At 44.0% G+C, this 12,500-nt stretch overlaps 1 protein-coding gene across 1 annotated transcript in view; it reads right to left on the reverse strand.

Moving 5' to 3' along the window:
* Positions 1-11,415: 11,415 nt before the first annotated feature.
* The window catches only part of LOC125047222 (calumenin-A-like), a 3,160-nt gene continuing 2,075 nt past the window's right edge, over positions 11,416-12,500 (reverse strand). The window contains exon 3 of the mRNA XM_047645415.1: positions 11,416-12,500. This exon is cut by the window's right edge and continues 409 nt beyond it. The gene's annotated coding sequence lies outside the window, so the exon portion shown is untranslated.

The following is a 12,500-nucleotide window of genomic DNA, read 5'->3' on the forward strand; positions in this document are numbered from 1 at the left end:
ACTTTAACTACTACCCCCTCCTCAATGCCTACTAGAACATTATCCACCCAAATCAACATTATTTCTACTCTCCCAACATGCTCAACTTCATCACCTTTACCCCCACAACCTTCTTCATCAACTACCCGATCCTCCCTTATTATTTTTTTTACAGCCTTATTGTCCAACTCCCAATAACACTACCTCCCTCAACAGTACGCCCTCTTCCACACGCCCCTGTCCTTCTACTACCCCCATTTCTACAAATATCTGAAATACTCTAGCCCAGCCAAATGGGACCGATTTTTTGTGATCCCTTCCACAGCTCCTTACTTTGACAACACTTCTTTTCCCAGTAATGTCTCCAAAAACAAGTAGGCAAAGTCTCTTTCCGTAGCCGACTCGATCGTTCCCGTCTCGTCACAGTAACGTCCGAAAACCAAGCAATAGCCTTATCATATCTAACTGATCTCTTTGGTAACCTCATTCCTACAGAACCTCATCCAACCCTCAAAACTTGCACCCCTGCAAATTGCCTTTTTAACTAAAATTGTTCAGATTGTGGAGAAGACTTACTTGCCAAGTCTCACAGACCAGATGCCCTCTATGTGCCTAACCTGATCATACTCGATGAAACTGCTCTGTAGTCATGCACATGTGTAAATTGTGGCGGCCCCCATAATGAATTTTATAGGGGCTGCCCCATCTACAAATTTGAATCTGAGGTGGAAACTCTCAGGTTACTCTCGCTCTACCCCTCCCCTACCTCTCAAGCTCCTACACCCTCACCTAAATCTATCCTGCATCTAACTTTCCCTCTTCTACCTTCTATGTGTGAAGACCGATATTCATTGTAATATTCGCGGTTTCCGTTCTCACATACCCGACCTTCGTCATATCCTTTCCACTTTTAACTCTTCCATTATATGCTTCAAGAGGCTTTTCTTACACATCATCCTATACCAATTCCCAATTACTATTTTGTCTCGTCTATACTTATCCATCAGAAAACACCTTATGTCATACCTCCCTTTCAAACCACTGTCCCTTCGTCGCTGGATCACAGTGATTTCAGTCTACTTCTCCCATTCCTACAGTCTACTTCTCCCATTCCTTTCACTTCACTCTCTGCTATTCCTACCCCTCCTTCCTCCTTCTCGTCCATTTCAGATACGATACAATGTTTCACAACTGCAGTCCTAAGAGCTGCCCATACAGCTATTCCTCGAACTTCAAGACCCAATACCTCCAAATGTGTTCCATGGAATTCCGAATGCACAAAAGCGCTTTGTTTAAAACGTGCATCACCGAACAGTTACCGCTACAAACGTGGCACCCTTTATCAACTATCAGCCCTTATCTCCTTTAAAAGAGCATTCGCTTGTCTTCGTCGTACAATCCGGAACAGTAAAACAAATAGCTGGCGAAATTATGTTTTCTCAATTATATCTACATCTATCTCAACTGTTTGGCGCCGGATCCATAAACTATCAGGCAAACATCCCCCCCCCCCCCCATCTAGCCCCAGTCCTCCATATTCAAAATACTCTCATCTCTGATCGTCTCCAAGTCGCCAATGAACTGGGTGACTATTTCAGCCAGGTCAGTAGTGGTTCTCACCTTTCTCCCCGTTCCTCTGCTATAAAGACCACCAGGGAACGCATCCCCATTATCTTCACCCTATCCTCCGCTGAGTCCTTTAATGCTCCCTTTTCTTCCTCTGAACTCAATGCAGCCTTACAGTCGTGCCACAGCACTCATGAAGGCCCTGACGGTATTCACTACTGGGGAACTCCCCAATCTTGGGACTCAGCCTTCGACTCAACTAATTTTGCATGGTCTTTTTTTTTTCCCCTCCTACTTTTTCGTGTCTGTCCCTTCACCAACCCCTTTTACTATTCACTTCCTAAGGTGTGAGAGCCATGATGAAAGGATGAAAGGCTGACTTTGTGCCAGTCCTGAACAGCCTGAGGGAGCCATGGGCACGGTATTCCCCTGCTTTAGTTGTCTAGCCCTTACCCCTCAACATACTCCAGGCTTATCATTGGCCAACAAGGAAGATTTTATACCTTTGACCCTTCATCAAATAGCCCCACCAATTTCATTCTCTCCCGATTCCCTGACCCTAGATTCTCCTTTGACCACGGCTACGAACACTACAACTAATACCCCCTCCTCAATGCCAACTAGTACAGTATCCACCTTAATCAACACTCAACCCCCAGGAGACATTTCTACTCTCCCAACATGCACAACTTTAACACCTCTACCACCACAACTTCCTTCTTCTTCATCCTCCATTATTACTACCTTACAGCCTTATTGCCCACCTCCCAATTATACCATCTCCCTCAACATTACCCTCATCTCTACAAAAATCTTAAATACTCTATTTAGCCTAGCCAAATGGGACCGATTTTTCGTGATCCCTCCCACAGCTTCTTACTCTGACAACACCCTTCTCTTCCAGCAATGTCTCCAAAATCAAGTAGGCTAAGTCTCTTTCCATAGCCGACCCGACCGTTTCCGTCTCGTCACAGTAACATCTGAAAACCAAGCTATAGCATTATCAAATTTAATTGATGTATATGGTAACCCCATCCCTGCATAACCCCATCCAACCCTCAGTACTTGCACCGGAAGTATCCATCTCCCCAGGAAATTGCCCTGTCTATGACAAAAATTGGTCAGATTGTGGAGAAGACTTACTCGCCTGTCTCACGGACTAAGATGCGGTATCAGTACAATGCTACTCCTCCCAGAAGTCATCGTAAGAACACCACTAACATTGCCAGGATTACTTTCCGTAGACATGACCTACCCTTTAGTGTATACATCGGAGGAGAATCCCTCCCCGTCCGACCATATCAACCTCCTCCTCGTCAGTGCCAAAATTGTTGGCGTTTAGGAGATCCTGCCAAACATTGGCGTTCCACAGCCAGATGCCCGCTATGTGCCCAACCTGGCCATACTCGATCAAACTGCTCTTCCCAATCACGCACATGTGCCAACTGTGGCGGCCCCCATAATGTATTTTATAGAGGCTGCCCCACCTACAAATTTGAGTCTGAGTTGGAAACTCTCAGATTCAGACTTGGACTCCCTGTACGTGAAGCCAGACAGGAAGCACGTCAACGAGGTTTTTCTCTTACTCCCTACTCCAGTAATGTCGCTCACTTTGCCACTCCCCCTACTTTCCAAGCTCCTACACCCTCCCCTAAACTTATCCCTCCTCCATCTAACTTCCCCTCTTCTACCTCCTACCTTCCTCAGTCAAATTATTTTGCCATCCTAAATCCAGACACTCCAATCTCAGACAGACTAAACGTTCCACCCCCTCTTCCCCTACCACACAATCACCACCTTCCTTTGTTACTACTCTTCAGACACCAGTCTTCTCTTACCCCCCTCACAAGAAAACCTTAGTCTTACAAAACTCCCCAACCATCTCCATTACAGAAACTCTTGAAGATATTCAAAACTATCTACACGAGCCCCAAACGAACACTGAAACCCCTCATCCACCTTCAAATTCCACAACTCTCGCTCCCTCCACACTCGAAGTGACTGCCGATATCCATCCCTCTCCTACTCATAATCCCCCTACCCCCTCCCAACACAACCCCCCCCCCCTACTCCAGCTTCACCTACATTAACCCTCCCACCATCCCCTCTATCCCTCCTGGATACACACGTGAATCTCTTATATCACAACTATCCCCTTCCCCAGACCCTTCACCTCCTTATACCCCTCCTGATACAACACCACCTCCCCCCTCTCATTCCTTATCCCACCCTCTAGCTCCTCCCCCTTCAAATTCTCCAACACGTACTGCAATCGTTATCACTCATAAATCAACGAAATAATAACTATCATTCATTGGAATATTCGTTTTTTTCCGTTCTCACAGACCCGAACATCCCCACAGAATCTCACACTTTCTGCTTTGACAACCCGTTTTCCTTCCTCAAACGCATATACATCCTTCACTTGATCTAACCCTTTTACATTACCTTACCCGACCTTAACCCATTCACTCGTTAATTCCTTTGGCCAGCTTTGACAACTAATCACTAACTCAACCACCCTTTACTACCATTTACTATAGTGCTACATGACCTTAGATGTCTAGCACATTTATTTAGCTTTTAACCATTAACCATTAACCATTCATGTTACCTTGATCCTCCCCACTTTCGATTATGGATGCCATATCTACTCCTCTGCCTCAACCTCTCTCCTTACCCATCTTGATACAATCCACCACTGTGGTCTTCACTTTGCCCTAGTGCCTTCCGCTCTTCTCCAGTTGAGAGCCTGTACACTGAATCCTATCTCGACGCTGTACCCTTCTCTCTCTCCGATGCTATGCTCGATTCCACCAACTTCCCTTTACTAAACTAACTATCCCACGATCCCTACTTCCTAACTTTGCTTCTTCACCACGTTTACCTACTCCTTTCTCCATACGCATGGATACCCTCCTCCCTCATTCCCCTTTTCCCCAGCTCCGACCTCTCCGGTTCTCTGTCCACTCTGTCCCTCTATGGCTTATACCTTACCCCTGTATTTGCTCCTCGGTTTTTCCTAACCCACAAAAATCAAATCCCCCCCCCCCCCCCGCTATCCTTCTAGCCCACTTCCTTGACCGTGTCTCCATTCATTCCTTCAGTATTCATGTTTACACTGATGGCTCCAAATCCACCTCCAGTGCTGATTTCGCTTTCGAATACCCCTTCCCTCCTGAATCCAGTGACCTTACTACAGAACTGTACGCACTCCTTTTTGCTTTAAAACACATATACTCACTCCCTTCTTCCTCTTTCACATTTTTTATTGACTGTAATTCATTAACTCTCATAAAGTGAATACACTCGAACAACCCCCTTGTTTGTAAGATCCAGAACTGGCTGTTCTACCTGTCTACACGACATAATACAATCAGATTTTGCTGGGTGCCCAGCCATGTTGGAATCCCCGGCAATGAACAGGCAGATACTCGAGCACGCTGCGCCGCTATGTCCATATCACACCAACCACGTTTCTCATGTATACCAGTCACGGATTATTACCCCCACTTTAAGACCTTCTCGTATAACCGATGGCAATCTTTCTGGTTAAGTCTCTGCACTAATAAATTACATACTATAAAACTATCAATCTCCCGCTGGTCAGCTCCATTTCATCGGAACAGACGTTGGGAGACGGCTCTCGCCCGATTACGCATTGGCGACACCCATCTAACACACTCCTATCTGATGTCACACTGATCCCACCCCTATGTTCTCTATGTAATGTCCCTCTTTCAGTTCCACACATTCTGTTGTCATGCCCATGCTTTGATGGTTAATCTACGACTAATATGGTACCTTGAATCCAATAATCTTTTGCCTTTTTCCCAATTTGGATACTGTTGTGCTCGAAGCACAGCTGACACTCTGGCACTTTTAGAAAATTATATAACATCTGCCATAACCCAGTACCAGCCGTTTTCTTCAACCTGGAAAAGGCATATGAGATTACATGGCGATACCACATACTGAGACTTTTATCATCTCATGGCACATAAGGGAACGTGTGTATTCATTAAATCCTATCTTTTTAACCGTACCTTCAACTTCCTCGTATGTTCCTCAATATGAAAGTGTCTCACAAGGGAGTGTACTTAGTACATTATCATTCCTTCTGGCCATAAATAGTTTAATTTCGGTATTACCACCAGGTATCCGATTCTGCCTGTATGTAGATGATTTTATCATCTATACACAGGGCCCTTCTGTACCTACTCTCCATCAACTAAGCCAGTCTGCAATATCTTTAATCTCTTCCTGGGCCACTGACCATGGCTTCCGCTTTTCCACCTCCAAATCCTTCTCCATCTTTTTTTCTCGATCACGTATAAGTCCTCAACCTCCACTCTACATGATTTCCCTCTCCACGTCCGCCGCTCCTCAGGCAAATTCGTAGGAGTCATCTTTGACTCCAAATTTTCCTGGCGAGACCACATCCTCTACATCAAAGAGAAAACTTGCCGCCACCACTGACTCCTACAGACTCTCTCCATCTCCATACTGTAATGATCCCCTCCACTCTTGACCATGGCTGCCATATCTATTCCTATGCCTCTACTTCTTATCTTACTCACCTTGATACTACCCTCTCCTCTCCGGTTGAGAGCCTACTCACTCCTTTCTCTGTATGGATGTACGCACTTCTCTCCTATTCACCCTATCCTCACTTCCGATCCCTATCTTTTTCTACCCATTAATACCCACCTTGGCTTATACCTTCTTCTCGTATGTGCTCCTCTGTTTTTCTTGATATACCATAATAGTTAATGGTTAAAAGCAAAATAAATGTGCTAGACATCTAAGGTCATATAGCACTATAGTTAATGTTTGTGAAGGATGGTTGGGTTAGTGATTAGTTGTTAAAGCTGGGTTAAGGAATTGGTGAGTGAATGGGTTAGGGTCGGATGGGGTAATGTAAAGGGGTTAGATCAAGTGAAGGATATATATGCGTTTGAGGAAGGAAAACAGGTTGTCAAAGCAGGAAGTGTGAGTTTCTGTAAGGATGTCTGATAAGTTGGGATGTCTATGTAGGGAGGCCCCCCCAATCCCTTGCCCGTTGTTGTCGTGGGGGGGCTTAGGAGGCGGAGACTGGGACCCAATGCTGGGGAACTCCCCAACCTTGGGACTCAGCCCTCGACTCAACAAATTTTGCATGGTCTTTTTTTTCCCCTACTACTTTTTCGTTTCTGTCCCTTCACCAACCCCTTCTACTATCCACTTCCTAAGGTGTGAGAGCCGTGCTGAAAGGATGAAAGTCTGACTTTGTGCCAGTCCTGAACGGCCTGAGGGAGCCATGGGCACGGTATTCCCCTGCTTTAGTTGTCTAGCCCTTACCCCTCAAGCGACCCTGAGGGGTGGACCATTTCTCTCCCAACATACTCCAGGCTTATCATGGCCAACAGTGAATAACCATTAACTATTAACCATTAACCATACCATTATTAGAGGCAATTGCCTCTTCATCAAATAGCTCCACCAATTCAAACTCGCCCGATTCCCTGACCCCAGGCTCTCTTTTGACCACGGCTCTGAACACTACAACTAATACCCCCTCCTCAATGCCGACTAGTACAGTATCCACCCTAATCAACACCCCAGGAGACATTTCTACTCCCAACATGCTCAACTTCAACAACTATACCCCCACAACCTTCTTCATCAACTACCCCATCCTCCCTTATTACTACCTTACAACCTTATTGTCCACCTCCCCATAACACTACTCCCTCTTCCACATGCCCCCGTCCTTCTACTACCCCCATCTCTACAAAATTCTTAAATAATCTATTTAGCCCAGCCAAATGGGACCGATTTTCGTGATCCCTCCCACAACTTCTCACACTTTCTGCTTTGACAACCTGTTTTCATTTCTCAAATGCATATACATCCTTCACTTGATCTAACCCCTATACAATACCTTACCCAACCTTAACCCATTTACTCGTCAATTCCTTTGCCCAACTTTGACAACTAATCACTAACTCAACCACCCTTCACTACCATTTACTATAGTGCTACATGACCTTAGATGTCTAGCACATTTATTTAGCTTTTAACCATTAACCATTATGTAGGGAGGACGTGGGCATGACAATATAATATGTGGGACTGAAAGAGGAACATTCGGAATCGCGAATGTTCCAATGAAGGATAGTTATACTTTCGTTGATTTACTGGCAAAGATTGCAGTGCGTGTTGGAGAATTTGAAGGGGAAGGTGCTAGAGGGTGCGATAAAGAATGAGGTTGGGGAGGTGGTGTTGTATCAGGAGGGGTGTCGGGAGGTAGAGGGTCTGGGGAAGAGGGTACTTGTGACATGAGGGTTTTACGTGTGTATCCAGGAGGGAGTGGAAGGGATAGAGGGGATAGTGGGAGGGTTAATATAGGTGGGGCTGGAGTCAGGGGGAATGGGTTTTGTTGGGATGGGGTAGGAGGATTGGGTGTAGGGAGAATATGAGTAGGAGGAGGATGGATATCGGCAGTCACTTTGAGTGTGGAGGGAGCGAGAGTTGTAGAATTTGAAGGTGGATGAGTATTAGTTTGGGACTCGATTATGTAGTTCTGGATATCTTCAAGAGTTTCTGTAATGGAGTTGGTTGGGGAGTTTTGTGAGATAAAAGTTTTCTTGTGAGGGGGGGAAGAGAAGTCTGGTGTCTGAAAAATAGGGGCAAAGGAAGGTGGAGGTTAATTGTGAGGTAGGGGAAGAGGGGGTGGAACGTTTATTCTGTCTGCTGCGGGTAGTGCGGGGAGGGAGAGGGGAAGGTGTTGGGGCTGTAGTAGAGATTGGGGTGTCTGGATTTAAGATAGCAAAAGAATTTGATTGGGTAGAGATTGGAGTGTCTGGGTTTAGGATGGCAAAAGAATTTGACTGGAGAAGGTAGGAGGTAGAAGAGGGGAAGTTAGATGGAGGGGGGTTGGGTTTAGGAGAGGGTGTAGGAGCTTGGGAGGTAGGGGGATTGGCAGAGTGAGCGACATTACTGGAGTAGGGGGTAAGAGAAAAGCCTTGTCGACGTGCTTCCTGTCTGGCTTCACGTAGAGTGAGTCCAAGTCTGAATCTGAGAGTTGCTACCTCAGACTCAAATTTGTAGGTGGGGCAGCCTCTATAAAATACATTATGGGGGCCGCCACAGTTTGCACATGTGCGTGATTGTGCAGAGCAATTTGATCGAGTATGGCCAGGTTGGGCACATAGCGGGCATCTGGCTGTGGAACGCCAATGTTTGGCAGGATGTCCAAAATGTTAACAATTTTGGCACTGGCGAGGAGGAGGTTGGTATGGTCGGACAGGTAGGGATTCCCCACCTATGTAAACATTTAAGGGAAGGTCATGTCTACGGAAAGTAATTTTGGCAATGCTGATGGATTTCTTACGATTTCCTCTGGGAGGAATGGAGTAGCATTGTACATATGTTGCATCATAGTCCTCTCCACAATCTGACCATTCTTTGTCATGGATTGGGCAATCTGTTGGGGAGATAGAGACAGTTCCAGTGCAAGTATTGAGGGTTGGATGAGGTTCTGTAGGGATGGGATTACCACATAGATCAGTTAGTTTTGTTAATGCTATAGCTTCCTTTGCAGTTGTTACTGTGACGAGACGGGAGTGGTCGCGTCGGCTACGAAAAGAGACTTTGCCTACTTGTTTTTGGAGGCATTGTTGGAAGTGCAGGGAGATTAGGGAGCTGTGGGAGGGATCACGAAAAATCGGTCCCATTTGGCTGGGCTAAATAGAGTATTTAGGATTCTTGTAGAGGTGGGGGTAGTAGAAGTGCGGGGACGTGTGGAGGAGGGAGTAGTGTTGAGGGGGGTAGTGTTACGGGGAGGTGGGCAATAAGGTTGTAAGGTAGTAATAAGGGGAGATGGGATGGTTGATGAAGAAGGTTGTGGGAGTAAAGGTGTTGAAGTTGAGCATGTTGGGAGAGTAGAAATGTCTCCTGGAGGTTGGTTGTTGATTAGGGTTGATACTGTACTAGTATGCATTGATGATGGGGGAGTTGTTGCAGTGTTCGGAGCCGTGGTCAAAGGAGAGCTGGGATTGGGGCTATTTGATAAAAGGGCAAGCCTCATTGCCCCTAAGATTGGGGCTATGTCTTCATTATTGGCCATGATAAGCCTGGAGTATGTTGGGGAAAAAAAATAGTCCACCCCTCAGGGTCCCCTTGAGGGGTAAGGGCCAGGTATGGCAGGGGAATACCGTGCCCATGGTTCCCTCAGGCCGTTCAGGACTGACATAAAGTCAGCCTTTCATCCTTTCAGCACGGCTCTCACACCTTAGGAGGTGGATAGTAGAAGGGATTGGTGAAGAAACTGAAACGAAAAGTATGAGTGGGAAAAAGACTATGCAAAATTAGTTGAGTCGATGGCTGAGTCCCAAGGTTGAGGAGTTCCCCATCATTGGGTCTCAGTCTTCGTCTCCTAAGCCCCCCCACGACAACAACGGGCAAAGGATTGGGGGGGTTGATATAACATAAACAGGCCCCCTCCCCCCCTCTTTCTTTCTCACTCATTTTCTCAACCATAACTCAACCCACTCCTATAGCACTCACATTTATACAGATGGCTCCAAATTCCTCCTCTGGAGCTGGTTTTGCTGTAATTTTTCCTTCCTATACCTTCAACTTTCCACGTCCTCCGTAATCTTTGAATTAAATGCGATCCCCTTCACATTTTTAACTGACTCCAAAAACTCATTCAATTTTGCATGGTCTTTTCGTCTCCCCCTTTCCATTCTATCACTTCTTCATCCCCTTCTCTCCATTACCTAAAGTGTGAGAGCCGTGCTGAAAGAATGAAAGGCTGACTTTGCGTTAGTCATGAACGGCCTGGTAGAGCCATGGGCATGGTATCTCCCTGGTTAATCGCCAAGCTCTCACCCTCAAGGGGACCCTGAGGTTTTCTCTCCCCATTTATTTCAGGCTCACTATGGCCAATAGGAAGATTTTTTATCCTTATTAGGGGCATTAAGGCTTGCCCCTTCATCAACATGCCTATACGTGTTTGCCCATTATGCGTACATTATTGGAACAAGTTGAAGCATCTTTCCATTCTGTATCAAAATGTATTCCTTCAATTTGATACATTATGATACACTCCGGCCAGCCAATCAGAGCGCGATATTTTTTGGGTATATTTTTACGTAGTCTCAGACAGGGATTTATATGGGATAGGGTTTGTAAGATTCGGAGACGGCGGCGAGTTTTTTCTTTAATGTAAAGGATATGGTCACGCCAGGACACTTTGGAGTAAAAATAACGCCTAGGAATTTGCCAAAGGAATGGTATTGGAGTGGAGCTCCACATAAGCAAAGTGGAGGTTGGGGACCTACACGTGCACGAGAGAAGATGATGGAGAAAGATTTTGAGGTAGAAAAGCGGAAGCCATGATTTGTGGCCCAGGAAGATACTGATGATATTGCAGACTGAAGAAATTGGTAGAGATTTGGTATGGATGTGCCAGAGGCATAGATGGTTAAATCATCAACATATAGTGATGACCGGGCTCCTGGTGGTAGAACTAAGACAATTTAATTTACAGCAAGAAAGAATAAAGTGGTACTGAGCATACTGCCTTGTGGGACGCCTTCGATTTGAGGAAAGAAGGATGATGTGGCAGAGGCAGTTTTGACCTGGAAAGTGCATTGGGAGAGGAAAGACTTTATAAAGACACTATGTTATCCTAAAGCACTGCACAACTTTTGACATGTAGCACATTTATTCATTATCTCATCCACCTCTCTACCCTTTTTGCTACTATAGCTTCCTATAGTGCTACAAGACCTTCAATGCCTAGCACATTTATTTACTTTTTTACCATTAACCAATTCATTACCAACACATTTATGGTGTTTAAATACAAAAAAAAAAAAATCTATGGAAATGTTTATTAAAAAATAATACAAGTATTGAGATTTACAAAAGAATATCATCTATACTGTTAGAACAACTACACAAGCAAGTTTCCCAAATCAGTTTGAAAAATTAAAGGAAAATAAATATTTAATGAAATGTCAATATTACAGTTGATTCAGAATGATGTCATCACAAATATTCTTTATTATGAGTATTTAGCAGTACAAGGAATTAAGACAATAATATCTATTTATATTAAAGAAAGTAAGAAAAGAAAGAAAAACAAAAAAGAGTAGGGAGGAGATATTGATGAAGTCCTAAAAAAATATTTTGACTTTCAAAAATGATGATGAAATTGCTTGGTACACAATGGAAATATTTCATGCTATTTGGTAACTGATAAATTTTGAACAATATATGGATTTGTTCCTCTTTTCAAAAATATTTGTGACAATTCCATGACTAATAAATAAGATTAAAGCCATTATTACAAAAAAAATCTGATGAACCCTTACAGGACATGATATTTAATCCCTTTAATAATTTAGTTGTTATTTTTTTGTGGGATGGAATTCCTTTACAGTTACTGAAGAACTACTGGTGTATATTTATTGGTTAAATATTCTAAATTTCTTGGAGCAACATTATAAACCATTTTTATAAATTCACAGTCACTACCAAATATAATAACCCTCTGAAACATCAGTTAATTCTTGACAAACAGTAATACAAATGGAATTTGTTTTACTATATCCAGTACATAAATATGGATCTTCCATATGGCTAAAACTGTTTAATGATTTTTCAGTAAGGATATTTGCCAGTCATAAGTACCTGAGGGTATCACTAAATCCTTGCTGAATGTCTGTAATTATCCATCCTTAGAGGGTTATTAGCAATATCAAAATGATTGAAAAGAATACAATGTTTTGAGTAAGAAATGAAAATGCTATGCTAGCTTGAATAGCATACAGAGTCCAAACTCTATTCAAATTACACTGCTGGAACCAGATTAATTAGCTGTGTTCCACCACAGTCGTCTCTCTGTGAAAATACTTCACAGCTATAACAGCCATCAATACTGCTTCACTAGTATTGAAGAA

This window comes from Penaeus chinensis, chromosome 40, assembly GCF_019202785.1.
Source record: "Penaeus chinensis breed Huanghai No. 1 chromosome 40, ASM1920278v2, whole genome shotgun sequence".
NCBI lineage: Eukaryota > Metazoa > Arthropoda > Malacostraca > Decapoda > Penaeidae > Penaeus > Penaeus chinensis.